Raw genomic sequence first — 12,981 nt, forward strand, 5'->3', positions numbered from 1 at the left:
TAGCCCTCTCTCTCACTCTGAGTGTGCACACCTGACTCCCCAGGATAGTCCTGAGCCCAGTCACACATCTATCGTGGAGAGAGCAAGTGAAACGGAGGACCTGCTGGTCCAGCAGGAGGAATGGTGACCCCGTTATGGGTGTGGTGCTGGGTGTCACTAAGGAACACAGACGGCTCTTTCAACTCTGCTTTTCATTTGCTGTCCTCCGCTGCGAGGCTCCAACCATGAGAGCTTTAATAACTCCCCTGCAATATTCTCTCTGATTAGCAGCCAGATGTGCGGTTTGTGAGATCTAAATGCTGCAACTGAAAACCCTGATGGAAAACTTGTCAGCGATTGTTTTTAGGGCTTTAGCTATTCCCACCATGACTACCATTCTCTTGGTTCACGGAGACACCATGCTAAGCAGAAATGCATGCTGGGTAGCCCTGGAGATAAGGGAGACTCAGAGACTGAGGCTGAGATAATTTCATCCTAACATAAAACATAGGAAACCTCTGTAGTTATTGTCTACTCAGGATTGTAATCATTACTCCAGCAAGCCCTCTACTCACATTTCTGTGCCTGCTGTGGAAGTTTTGAAATCAAATTTCTCTTTCTTAGCCTCAGAAGAAGGTTGTAAAACAATTGTAAGTTTTGCTAATTGCAGCTAAACGCTATCTGGAGGATAACTTTCTGAAGGCAATTCAAGTAAGAGACTGCATGCACTCCCAGAAAGTTAAAACTGAATTTTCAGACAAGATCAATAGCACGGCAGTAGTTATAAAGCATGCTCACTCTCATGAATTTCCTTTTAAGATAATATTCACTAATTAATTTTGAAAAGCTGTTAAGTGAAGGCAATGTATTTGCCCGGGTAAAATACTAGTGTGCAGATATCTGTATACCATGCTTGTTTAAGCAGATTAGAAAAAAAAATACTGCTTTCATAAGTAGTCACAATTCACATACCAACAACCAAAACAGCCTTGTTATCTTAAGTGCTGTGTGAATAATTCAGACACCTTTGTGTGTTGCCTGCCCATGAATGGCAGCACTGGTTGAGTCTCATGCCTGGATTTCATCTCCCTCATCTGGTAACAGGAACAAAGGAGACCCTGGCTCTATAGATTTGGAGTATTCAGGATATTTTGTTTAGTGTGTGTGTGTGTGTGTGTGCCTGTTTGTGTGCAGAGAGAAAGAGAGAGAGAGAGAGAGAGAGAGAGAGAGAGAGAGAGAGAGAGAGAAGGAGAGACAAGAGACAGAGAGAACACTACAGTATTTCTGTTGTGAACCACCAGGAATAGCTTCCCCTGGAGTTAAGACCACGTGAGGCAGGCAGGAAGGACTGAAGCACAGTTCACTGAAGAGCACCAAGCCTGTCCCTCAGGATTCTGTCACCTCTAGGTGGATGTGATCAGAGCACCAGAAATTTTGGGTTCTCAGTGATGCCCTGATCCCTACTCCTCTTTACAGAGTGCTAACTCATTTTATAGTGGGAAGGGAGAAACTGGTAGTCTTAGACACATTGAGACCTTGGGCGAGGACGTTTTTCAGAGGAAGAGTTCAGGTTTTATATTGCATATCATGAGGACGCAGTGCAAGCTGTTGAAATATGGGTGATTAAAGGAGAGAAGACGAACTTTGGCTTTATTGGCTTTATTTCTCATCAGCTTGGTTTGCTAGGACAGAACACTAGAGACTGAGAAGTTTTAAGGTCAAACATGTAAAACCAAACAGTATGGGGCAACCCTGTGATCCCAACATGCTGAGGAACAGAGACAGGAGCATCACAAGTTTGAGCCCAATCTGGCACTTTTAGAGATTTAGCAAGAACCTTTCCAGAAATAAAAGAAAAAAATAAAATACAGAGTGGAGGCTATAGATTGGTGCAAAAATCCTGAATTCAATCACCATTACCATACACACACACACACACACATGCACACATGCATACACTTGCAGAAAGATACCTCTTGCCTGCAGTTCTGGAGGCCAGAAGTCTACTGGCAGAACACCCTTGGGGTGGGGGTTAGGGTTCCCTCTTCCTGGTTACAGGGTAGCTGATGGCTCAGCCTCCTTTCTAAGTATTTCATCCTGCCTCACTGGTTTGGGAAACAAAAACTGATTTATGTATCACTCATGTAACCAGGGGGGTAATACACCTCTCTAATCCCAGCATGTGACAATCTGAGGCAGAAGGATTGCAAGTTTAAATACTGCTTGTGAATGTTAGACACTGTCTCAAAATAAAAACCTGTGACAGACAAGAGATGCAGAACAGTGTGAAGACCCTGGATTCAGTCTCCAGTACCACACACACACACACACACACACACACACCATCTTCAACTGTGTTAAACTTGACACAATAGCAACTCAGGGGCTAATGATCTCCAACAAACTAAAAGTGAGGCATTATTTGCCTGATAATGGGATAATGATGGAAATTAGGAAGTTTGGGTGACACCAAATTAGGAAATGCGGCAGGAACCCCAGACTGTCCCCCACCGAAGTAAATCCCTGCTACCTAAGAGGAGTGCCTCACGTTCCTCTGTGCATGACTGGTGATTCCAGGTGATGGGTACCTCACACCTCAAGAAGCCCATCCACAAGTGCCTCCAATCATGGTCACCTTTTTTCTGGCCATATCTTGTGCTCATGCCTTCTCTTCTAAATTAGAGCAAAATGTTTCAGTTGGTGTGGTGTGAAGGGACAAATGTCCACCTCATTGGCTTTGGATCCTCATGGAGGATTCATGGCACTCACTTTTGGGTACATCAGCATAGGCACATGGGGGAATAACTCAGGAGCCCTCTACCCTTTCCACTCAGACATTCTTCCTTTGTTCTGCTTCCCAGACACCAGGAATTTGAACGGAGGAGCTTTGCCCCTCCAGACCCTACCACCATGATGTTACTGCCTTGAACACATCCACCATGGACTGAACCTTCAGAAACCATGAGCCAAATAAACCATTTCCTCCTATAAATTGTGAGTTTCAGGTGCTGTATCAAAGTAATAATAAAGTGGACTTATACAAAGGATGTATCCCAGGTGACATGAATTTCAGTGCTATACTCTTGCAGGAAATAACTAAAATAAGCACAATACATATGATTATAAATGTGAATATATTAATATGACAACAAAATGCCATTTGGATAACAAAACATTTTCAGAATTGTTGTTAAATAATGTAATAGCTCAAGGAGTATTGTGAAGTCAATTGCACACAAAACAGTTAAAGGATAAACATTGATCCATCGATCTTCAGATCTGTTTTTATTCCAGTACCATGTTGATTTTATTACAGTAGCTTTATAGTACAGCTTCATTTCAAGGATTGTGATGCCTCCTGCCTTGCCTTTGCTGCTTAGAATTGCCTTTGCTATTCTAGGTCTCTTCTGGTTCCACATGAATTTTAGGAGTGATTTCTCTAGATCTCTGAAATATGTTAATGGTACTTTCTTTGGGATTGCATTGAATCTGTATAACAGTTTTGGGAGAATGGCCATTTCACAATATTATTCTTCCTATCCATGAACAAGGGATGTCTTTCCATTTTCCTGAGGTCCTCTTTGATTTCTTTTTTCAGTGTGTTATGCTTTTCCCTGTATAGAACTTTGCTTCTTTTGTGAGATTAATATCTCAGTATTTAATTGTTTTGGATGCTAGTGTGAAAGGTATAACTTTTCTTAGATCTCTCTCAGTGATTTTATTGTTAGTGTATAGGAATGCTACTGATTTTTGAGTATTGACTTTGTATCCAGCTACATTGCTGAATTTATTTATTATATCTAGGCATCTTTTAATGGTGTTTTGGGGGTCTTCTATCTAGAGTATCTTATCTTCAGCAAATAATGATAATTTAACTTCCTCTTTTCCTATCTTTACCCCTTTTATTTCTTTCTCTTGTCTAATTGCTCTGGCTAGTATTTCCAGTACTATGTTGAATTGGGTTATTCGGCAGTTTTACATCTTCTTGACCCATCTTTAGTACTTCATATGTTTCTAGGAATCTGTCCATTTTTCTGTATTTTCAAACCTACAAGTGTAGAGGTTTTTGAAATACATGTTGATTATCTTCTGTATTTCCGGAGTCTGTAGTGATTTCACCTTTTTCATTCATTACTGAATGAAGTTGATCTTTTCTTTTTTATATAATGTTGGCTAGGGGCTTATCAATTTTATTTATTCTTTCAAAGAACCAACTCTTTTATTCATTGATTCTTTTGATTGTTTTCTTAGTTTCTATTGCATTAATTTCTGCTCTGATTTTTAAAATTTCCTCCCTTCTTTTGGCTTTGGACTTCACTTGCTTTTCTTTTTCTAGATGTTTGAGGTGTAGCATCAGGTTGTTTATTTGTGTTCATTCTATTTTCCTCATGTGCTAACTCAGTACAATAAATTTTCCTTTGAGTCCCACTTTCATTGCACCCCACAGATTCTGGTAAGCTGTTATTTTTATTTTCGTTTGCTTGTTGGTATCGCTTAATTTTTTCTTTAATTTGCTCTGGGGCCCATTGATTATTCAAGTGTGTATTATTCAACTCCATGTATTTGTAGGGTTTTTGCAGTTTGTTTCATCGCTAATTTCTAGTTTCATGGTGCCTTGATCCGATAACTTGCAGGAGATAAATTCAATTCTTATGCATTTACTTAAGTATCTTCTGTGGGCTAGTATATAGTCTATTTTAGAGAAGGTCACATGTTCTGTTGAGAAGAATGTATATTCTGATGTTGTTGGATGGAACACTCTGTGTACATCTATCAAGTCCATTTGTTTACAAGTGTGATTCAGTTCTGTTATTTCTTTGCTGATTTTCTGTCTGGTTGATCTGTCCCTTGGTGTCACTGGTGTGTTAAAGTCTCCTGTTATAATTGTGTCATTGCCTATTTGATTTTTCATTTTGTTAATACTTACTTTGTATATATGGGTGCTCTGGAATTTGGTGCATTTATATTTAAGATTTTTATCTCTTCCTATTGAAGTTTTCCCCTAAGTAGTATGTAATGACCTTCTTTAGCTCTTTGGATCATTCTTGGTTTGGAGTTCACATTGTCTGCAAACAGAATAGCTACACCTGCTTTTCTGAGGATTCCTGTTGCATGAAGTATTTTTTTCCATCCTTTGATTTTCAGTCTATGAGTTTCCTTTTGGGTTAGATGGGTTTCTTGTAGACAGCATATGATTGGATGTTGTTTCTTGACCCATTCTGCCAGTATACTTCTTTCAATAGGTGAATTGAGACCATTTACATTAATGGTTATAACTGTTATATATTTGTTTATTATTGACATGTTATCTTTCTGCTGCTGCATTCGTATGTTTCCATTCTGTTTAATTGTCTGCCTTGCTTAGTGCTTTTTTCCTATGTATATCTATACTGTCTTTCAGTATTATTTGCAGGGTTGGTTTGGTGAACATGAAGTTCTTCACCTGTTCTTTTACGTGGAAGTATCTTATTTTTCCATCCATTTTGAAGGACAGTTTTTCAGGGTACATCAGTCTGGTTTGGAAGTTGTTTTCCTTTAGGATCTGAAATACTTCGCTCCATGTGCAGAGATCTGGAGAAGCAGCTGTGTGGGCTGGGGGACATTTCCCAGTCATCTGCCCCTGCTAAATTCCTGGGACCGAGTCTTCCAAATACAACATGGCTGTGACTTTTGAATTAAATTTGTGGCCAAAGTTGGGTAAAGTAGTTAAGTCTTTTCTCCCTCGCATTGCCAGGACCTACTAACCTAAAAGCAGCACTGAAATCTAAACGCAGGACCTTCGCATGGAGCTCATATCCAGGCCTCCCCCATCTTTAATTTTGATACAGGAGCCCACTGAGTTGCTAAGTTCCCCAAGTTGAGTGATAACGAAGGGTGTTCCTGTCTCGGACTCTCAGAGTTCTGGGATTATGAGTGTGCACCCGCATGACAGGCTGGAGCACACAATTCTAAGAACTGAAAAAGAAACTGAACACAGAGTGGAGGAAACTGGGCAACTGATGATGAGGGGGAGAGTTGCTCACAAGTAGGAACCAGCTCTGACTTCACAGAAGGCAGAAACAGTTTCTCATATTGTTCACCTGCTGTACAAGGCAGGCGCTTCCTCTATGGAGACACTTTGGAAGATGCAGAATCACTCTGATGACCAAGGTTGAAAGTTGAGAAGAACATTTGACAAATATTTGAAATATGAGGCAGGTAGTTTTACAGTTGAGTATATTATTATGTGGCTAATTCACTTCAAAAGACAAGTTGTATATTTTTTCTTTGTGTATAAATTTGCATTCATTTCATGTATACACAGAAATTTTTCTGTGTATACATTTCAGAAATTCTTTTGAAATCTTTTTAAAACCAAACATAGTTTAGTGTTAAAAGTTTGGGGAGTTTTATTAATTGCTTTAAGAAATTAATCCTTTCTATTTAGAGAACCTTAAGTAAAAACATTCATCTTGAGATGGATTCATGAACTACAGTATAGAATTCTAAGCAGCCAACTTGATAAATTTGGAATTTAATTAACTGAGCTCAGGACCACTTGTATACAGACTCCCCAGTACAGGGTTCCAAACAAGTGGCACCAAACTGTAAAGTGACAGAGTTTTTAAGAGAGAATCACAAAAGACATCCTGTTGGAAAGAATTTAGATCAAATCTTTCATTAATTTTCAGTTGACAACTGTATCCTGCATCTTTTGTCGAGCAGGTTTTCATTTTTCTCCTGGAGGTACAGCTCATTCTGCTTTTACTCATGGGACTTATACCCTGAGTAATTTTCCATTTTTCTGAGTCAGATACAGGGCACTAAAATGCAAGGCTCAAGATGGCATCGGTTATGCCAAGCCCCAACACTTGTAACTGTGAGAAAGAAAAACAGCTACAGTAGAACAATAATGGGTTTGCTGACAACCCATGGATAGCTGACAAACTGAAGACACCACCTAAAAGAGAGACTGTACTCTCTGATACTATGAGAAAAGGGATAACTTTTCAACCCCAGAATGGAGGTAATAAAATAATATAAGCCGTGTGTACTATTTCTGCAACTTTTTAAAAACAGTTAGCTATAAATTTCTTAGGTATCAAAATCTGAAAATAATACCTAATAAAAGAAATGAAGAATAATTATATATATATATATATATATATATATATATATATATATATAAATTTTCCCTGAAACTATTACACAAATGCATTACCATTTGGCTGCCAAACAAGACACAAGGTAAATCTAATAAAAGGTTGAACAAAGGAGCCATCCATGGGGGGCAGTAGGAGATCCACCCCAGAAAGCTCAGCCTCCTGATGCCCATCCTCAGTCAGGCTGGCTGTAGAGACAGGTGATCCGGAGAGAACAGATGTGAGCGGCTGGGTCCCTGCAACCAGGGACTCTCGCCTTCTGCATAGGATCCAGAGTCTCCAGCCCTGCCCTGAGCTTCCTGGCAGGAGGAAAGGCAATGTCAATGTGGCTTAAGTTAAGCCACTGGGAAAAAGGATGCTGAAATAGGAAGCCCCTCACTTCCCCCACTGCCCTTCGGCTAAATGCCCTGCTGCTGTGGTAAAGTCACAATCCCTGATCAAAACAGGATCCCAGCGTGATAAAAGGAAAGGCCCAGATTCCGCAGTCAGGGAGGGCTGTGGATTCAACAGAAAACAAAGTGCAACAGGAAATTAAAGACATCCTTGCTTAAACATACCCCTGGAGGTCAATTCATCTGTAGTCCTTTGCCAGAGGAAGTGATCGTGTAACGATAATTTAGGGGCAACTTCAGTGCAATTTGAGAATAATTCTAGATTATAAATGTAAGTGAAATTTAAAAGAGAATTAAATGTTTACCATAGACTTTTAGGTAAACTTGATAAAAGTTCTCTAAGTTCCATAATTAAATAAAAAGAAAATCCCAATGATGCAAAAGAAATTTGTCATTCTTCAAATTTTAACCACTGTTAAATGTTTTGTAAAGATTCATACTAAGAAATAAAACTGCTAAAATACTCTTAAAAATCCAAAACTGTGTATGGAGCAGAGTAGATGCATAAATACCCAGAGTAAGATTTCAGGCAAGCAGGTCACAAGGGGAACTTCCCAAGTAGTTCAGAGTTTTCAGAGCTTTTCAGAGTTTTCCAGACTTCTTGCTCTTGCCCAGCCAGCCCTCTGTGATGGTCAGTTTGGTGTGTCAGAGTGAGTGGGCTAAGCAGCACCCGGACTCAGGAGAATCTCATTTCCAGGGTGGCTATGAGCACTGGGATCAGAGACCCAGAAGAAGCATCACCTGCCCCGGTGTGGTTCCCTCCACTGCTGGTCCTAACAGCAAGGCCAGAGAGAGGGGGGAGAAGTCTCTAATCTGACATACCCTCTTCTCTGTAATCAGGGACAGAGCTCCTGGCTCTGGGCTCTTAGACTCTCAGTCTTTCTCTCTCTCAGAGCAGGAGTTTGGCCTGCGCTTCCCTGAGGCCCAGGCTGGTGCGCATGGATGAAATTGTACCACTGGTTCTCTTGCTTCCTCCCTTTGCAGACTGCGACTCCTGATCCTGTTTCTCTTTCAGGCTCCATAGCTGCATCTTATCAGCTCTAGTCTTGGCTGAGACCCACGTGACCTCATCTGCAAGCGTGGGGCTTCTTGGCAGGAAGTTTACATCTGCTCTGCCTCAGGTGCAGCTGTGGGTTTATTTCAGCCACTGTCACATGAGGCACACGGAGATTCAGCCTCGACGAACGATTAACACAGAACCTACCTTTGCACGGTTCACACACCCACAGGGCCATCTGCCAGCTGGGAATCGGACTGCTGCTAATGCTTCCCAAGCTTTTGGGGCCATTTCTTATCAACCCACTCTGAATGACTAAAGGAAAATGTTTCCAAAGCATCTCAGACTCACACTTCTGTAATACTGTAACACTTTCTGTTGTAGAAATTAATAACAAAAATGCCAGTAGACCACCCACTGACAAACAACAAAAAGAAAGTTACACTCTCAGATGGCTACAACATTCCCACATCTTTGATGATTTATTTTTTTTCACAGCTTTGTTTAAGGACCAACATCCAAAACAAGCCACATTTTGGATGTTAAATACGTAATGTATTAAGGAGCCATTCTCTGAGGAATTTTTGACTGAATTGTGTGTTTGGACATTTGTCAAGATTTTAATAACCAAGTTACTCAAGGTTGAAATTGAGACTCTGTATTGCTAAACAGCATGAGGTTTTCATTTCTTATATATTAGTTTTTAGGAAGTTAGTGAAAATATTGCTTTTAAAGGTTGTGTTGTATTAATTGTACCTTTTATGAAAAACTGAAGATTTTCCAAAAACTTTTTGGAAAGTTAAAATACCTTTAGATAAATCCAACGAACCCGGAAGCTCCAGTAAGGCTCTGCCAAAAGTTGGAGAGCACGATTTTAGCTCTGAAGTATCCAGTCATCTCTCCAGTAGCTGTTTGCATTCAGCCCAGAGCAGAATCAGTTTTAGCTGACATGTCTTATAGTGGACATATCAGGCTCAGAGTGGCCTGGAAGAACAAAAAGCCCTGACCTATGAGTTATTCATCTGCTTGAGTATTGAAAGATTTTGTTAACCAGGTCCATTTGGCTATTTTTTTCTTGGGAAATCTGGAAAATTTATGCACATTTTTATGAAGCTAATGAGCAATTGTCATAAATTATGGAGACAACTTGGGCTCTCTACCTTTCATTTCAGACAATGCTTTATATTTGTTACATATATTTCACAAATAAGTAAAGATGACAGTGTTGGCAATGACTGCTCAAGACTACACACCTACCTGTTAGAAAGATGAACACACATGATAGCTTCATCCAGGCTGTCACAGTCCCAGCTTCACAGCACCCAGAGGACTTGTCTCATGAGGAGATCAGGGGGGACATTTACTATTTGGAGTATCATTAAAGTGAAAGAGCACATAGCAATAACCAATAGCATACAAGATAGACTTAGAGCTAATGTGAGTTTCAGGGAATACGCTGCATAAAGACAGCTCAGTGTGTGACTTTAGAAACAGGCTCTGATGCTCTGTAGGAGAATTCCCTGCAGGTGCTCCTGGTGAGTGGTGAGATGGTTGTTTAACACTCTTGAAAATTTAACAACTGACTTTCCAGCTTCATAAACATGTACAGCTTTGGAAATCACACTTGAACTTCATTCTTCTGCTGTCTCCCTGATCTATTTGTTTCTTTAGCTCTAACTCTGTCTTAGAGCCCATTGCTGGATTTTATTTTGCAGTCCAATCTGACAAACTCCTTATAATTAGTTAATTCTCTTATATTTAATATAAATATGCTATGCTGGATTTTGTTTTTATTTTTTGCTTCATGCCATATTTTTCTGTTCTTGCATTGTCACTGATTTATTGAACAGTTATCTTCTGTGCAACAGAAATTCTTTTTAAAAAAATATACATTTCTTGAGTTACTTTCAAAATCTTGCCTGGATATCACAATATGTGCTTTAACTTAAAATAATCTAGTTCTGAGAAACTTAAACTTCTGAAGTACTGCTTATTGCTCCAATACAATTTTCTTCCCCAAACCTCTTGCTGCTTTAATTATCTTACAAACCGCATCCCGTCCGCAAGCAACAGTCTGTAACTATCATTTTGTGTAGTTATCATTTGGTATTTCATCTAAGAAAGATCTGCTGGTAATACATGCTCTCATCTATTTTATGAATGATTTTTCACTGGTGCAGTCTTTACTTCTTACTCATTTTTTGAAAGATTGTCCTTGTGTATGTAAAGCTCCTGACCACAGTGATTCTTTCAGCTGCTTGCTTGTGTTCCAGTGCTCGTCTGGTCTCTGCAGTTTTTGATGAGAAGACAGCTGTACGAAGCCCCCTAGTAAGTGATGTGATCGATATTTGTCTTTCTTCATTCCACGGCTTTGGCTTTGGTTTTTGTTGGGACACTATGGCTGTCGTGTTTCTTGTCTAAAGTCTCTGAATTTTTCCACTTGCAGTTTGCCATGCTTCCGAAAAGTGTAAATTTGGGAAATTGCAGCTGTGTTTTCCAATTATTTTTTTTTCCATTTTTTCTCTTCTTTGAGGCTCCCCTTATTTGGACGTTGGTGTTTGATTTTTTTCTCAGCTTTCTGAGCTTCTGCCTATCATCTCTTCCACCCAGACCTGCATCTCCCAGCTGGTCACTCTGAGAAGCACATTCAACCTTGAGCTCTTCAGGCCTGAAACCTCCTGACAAGCACCTCATCCCCATGACCTGACGCCTTCTTAAATCCTCGCTCTGTACACAGGAGCTTGGGGGAGGCGGATTCTAGATCCATGCTGCAGCACCCTGGTTCTGAGCTGAACACCGACAGATCCCTGCCTCTCCACGTGCTGGCAACACTAGCTAGCGACCCAGAGCCCTGCGGGGAAGGACGCGGGGGTGCTGACCTGCACCCATCCATGCTCGCCTCGGCCTTTCATCATCACTGGCGGACAGCACAGGGGAAAAGCCAAGGACTGCTGGAAGGGCACACCGCACTGAAAGCACACAGCCTGCCTCGCTCTGCGCTTCAGCGGCTTCCATTCGTGGAGCGTGCACGTCAGTTGGTTCGGTGCTTTTGGTTAATTTCCAGAGTTCAGGAATCCATGATTTTGTTAGTGGTATTTGCCATAGTTTCCTTGGTTTTGTGAAAAAGGAAGTTTAGTGAAATCGTCGTTCTACAATTCAGAAGTCTATTCTCATTTTCCTCATTTTAAACTAAGAAAATACTATACAGATTTGTTTTCAATTTTATTAATTTTTGTAGCTAGCAGCATCTAAATAAAGCAATGCTAGTTTTTCTAATAGTTGTAATTCTTTCATGCTTTTTAAATTAACATTATCTTTATAAAAAGTAAACAGCATTGGTTATTTTATTAAGTTTATTGGTACTTTTAATAAAGATTATTTTCATCATAATGGGTTTGTGCCTGTATATGACATCTTGATTGTTCTTTTTTCCCAATTTCTTCTCCTCCCTTCAATTCCTTATCCCCTTCCTATTTTTTCATTTTGCCATTTTTAAAATGGCTTTGTGCTTTTACTTTCCTTTATCACTCAACCATCCTAGTTCACAAGGTAAATATATCTAGCAATGTCTCAAATTTATCCTTCTTTATGGCAGAGTAGTATTCCATCTATTTAAAAAACATGAATTCTTTATCCATTACTCAGTGAATGGGCATTTGAGTTGTTCCCAAGACTTAGCTGTTACATACTGTGATGCTATGAACATGGGTATGGATACATTGCTGTGGTTTGAGGTCTTCAATTCTTCAAGCAAGATACTGGATCTCTATTCCTAGCTTCTTCAGGAATCTCCATAATGATTTCCTTGTACGGCAACACTGTGATTTTATGGGGTCATAACCAATAGCGCTGTCCAGTGTGAAAGGACTAGGTACCGAGCTAAACAGTAACTTCTTATCCTTAAATAAATTGGGACGGTAAAGTAGAATTTGGTGACAGATATGAAGACCAAAGTCCACCAACTTCTAGAAGACATCTCTGAGAAACAGAGATTTCCTAGGGAAACCACAATACTAGTGATAAAGTATCTACCAGAAAAAATCTATAAACATCAACACAGAAAATGAAATAAAGAGACGATAGAAAATGACAAGACATAAAAAAATGCAACCTCAGACCCGCAGCCCATGCAAGACAGAGCCAGAGCACAACAAGGTAGAAGAAATCTGAAGCCAAGCACAGGAATATTTCAAAATGACAGAAGCAGAAGAGAAAAAAACAATGGGGAAAGGCTATAGAGAACATAGTCTCACAAGTACAAAAGAAATGAGGATTGAAGTTGAAAGACATTAGAGCAGACACAGACTAAAAATAGAAGAGCTTAGGAAAATGATAGAAACCCTGAATGCTCAACATGGGGAAATGAAATGGAATCCATGAAGCAGATTCATGCAAAAACCCAAGCAACTAAAACCTCCATTGAAAGTATACACAACAGAATGAACAAAGGTGAGGACTGAATATCAGAGCC

Source organism: Cavia porcellus, unplaced genomic scaffold (assembly GCF_034190915.1).
Source record: "Cavia porcellus strain 051 isolate PalLab524CR breed Dunkin Hartley unplaced genomic scaffold, mCavPor4.1 scaffold_23, whole genome shotgun sequence".
NCBI classification, from domain to species: Eukaryota; Metazoa; Chordata; class Mammalia; order Rodentia; family Caviidae; genus Cavia; species Cavia porcellus.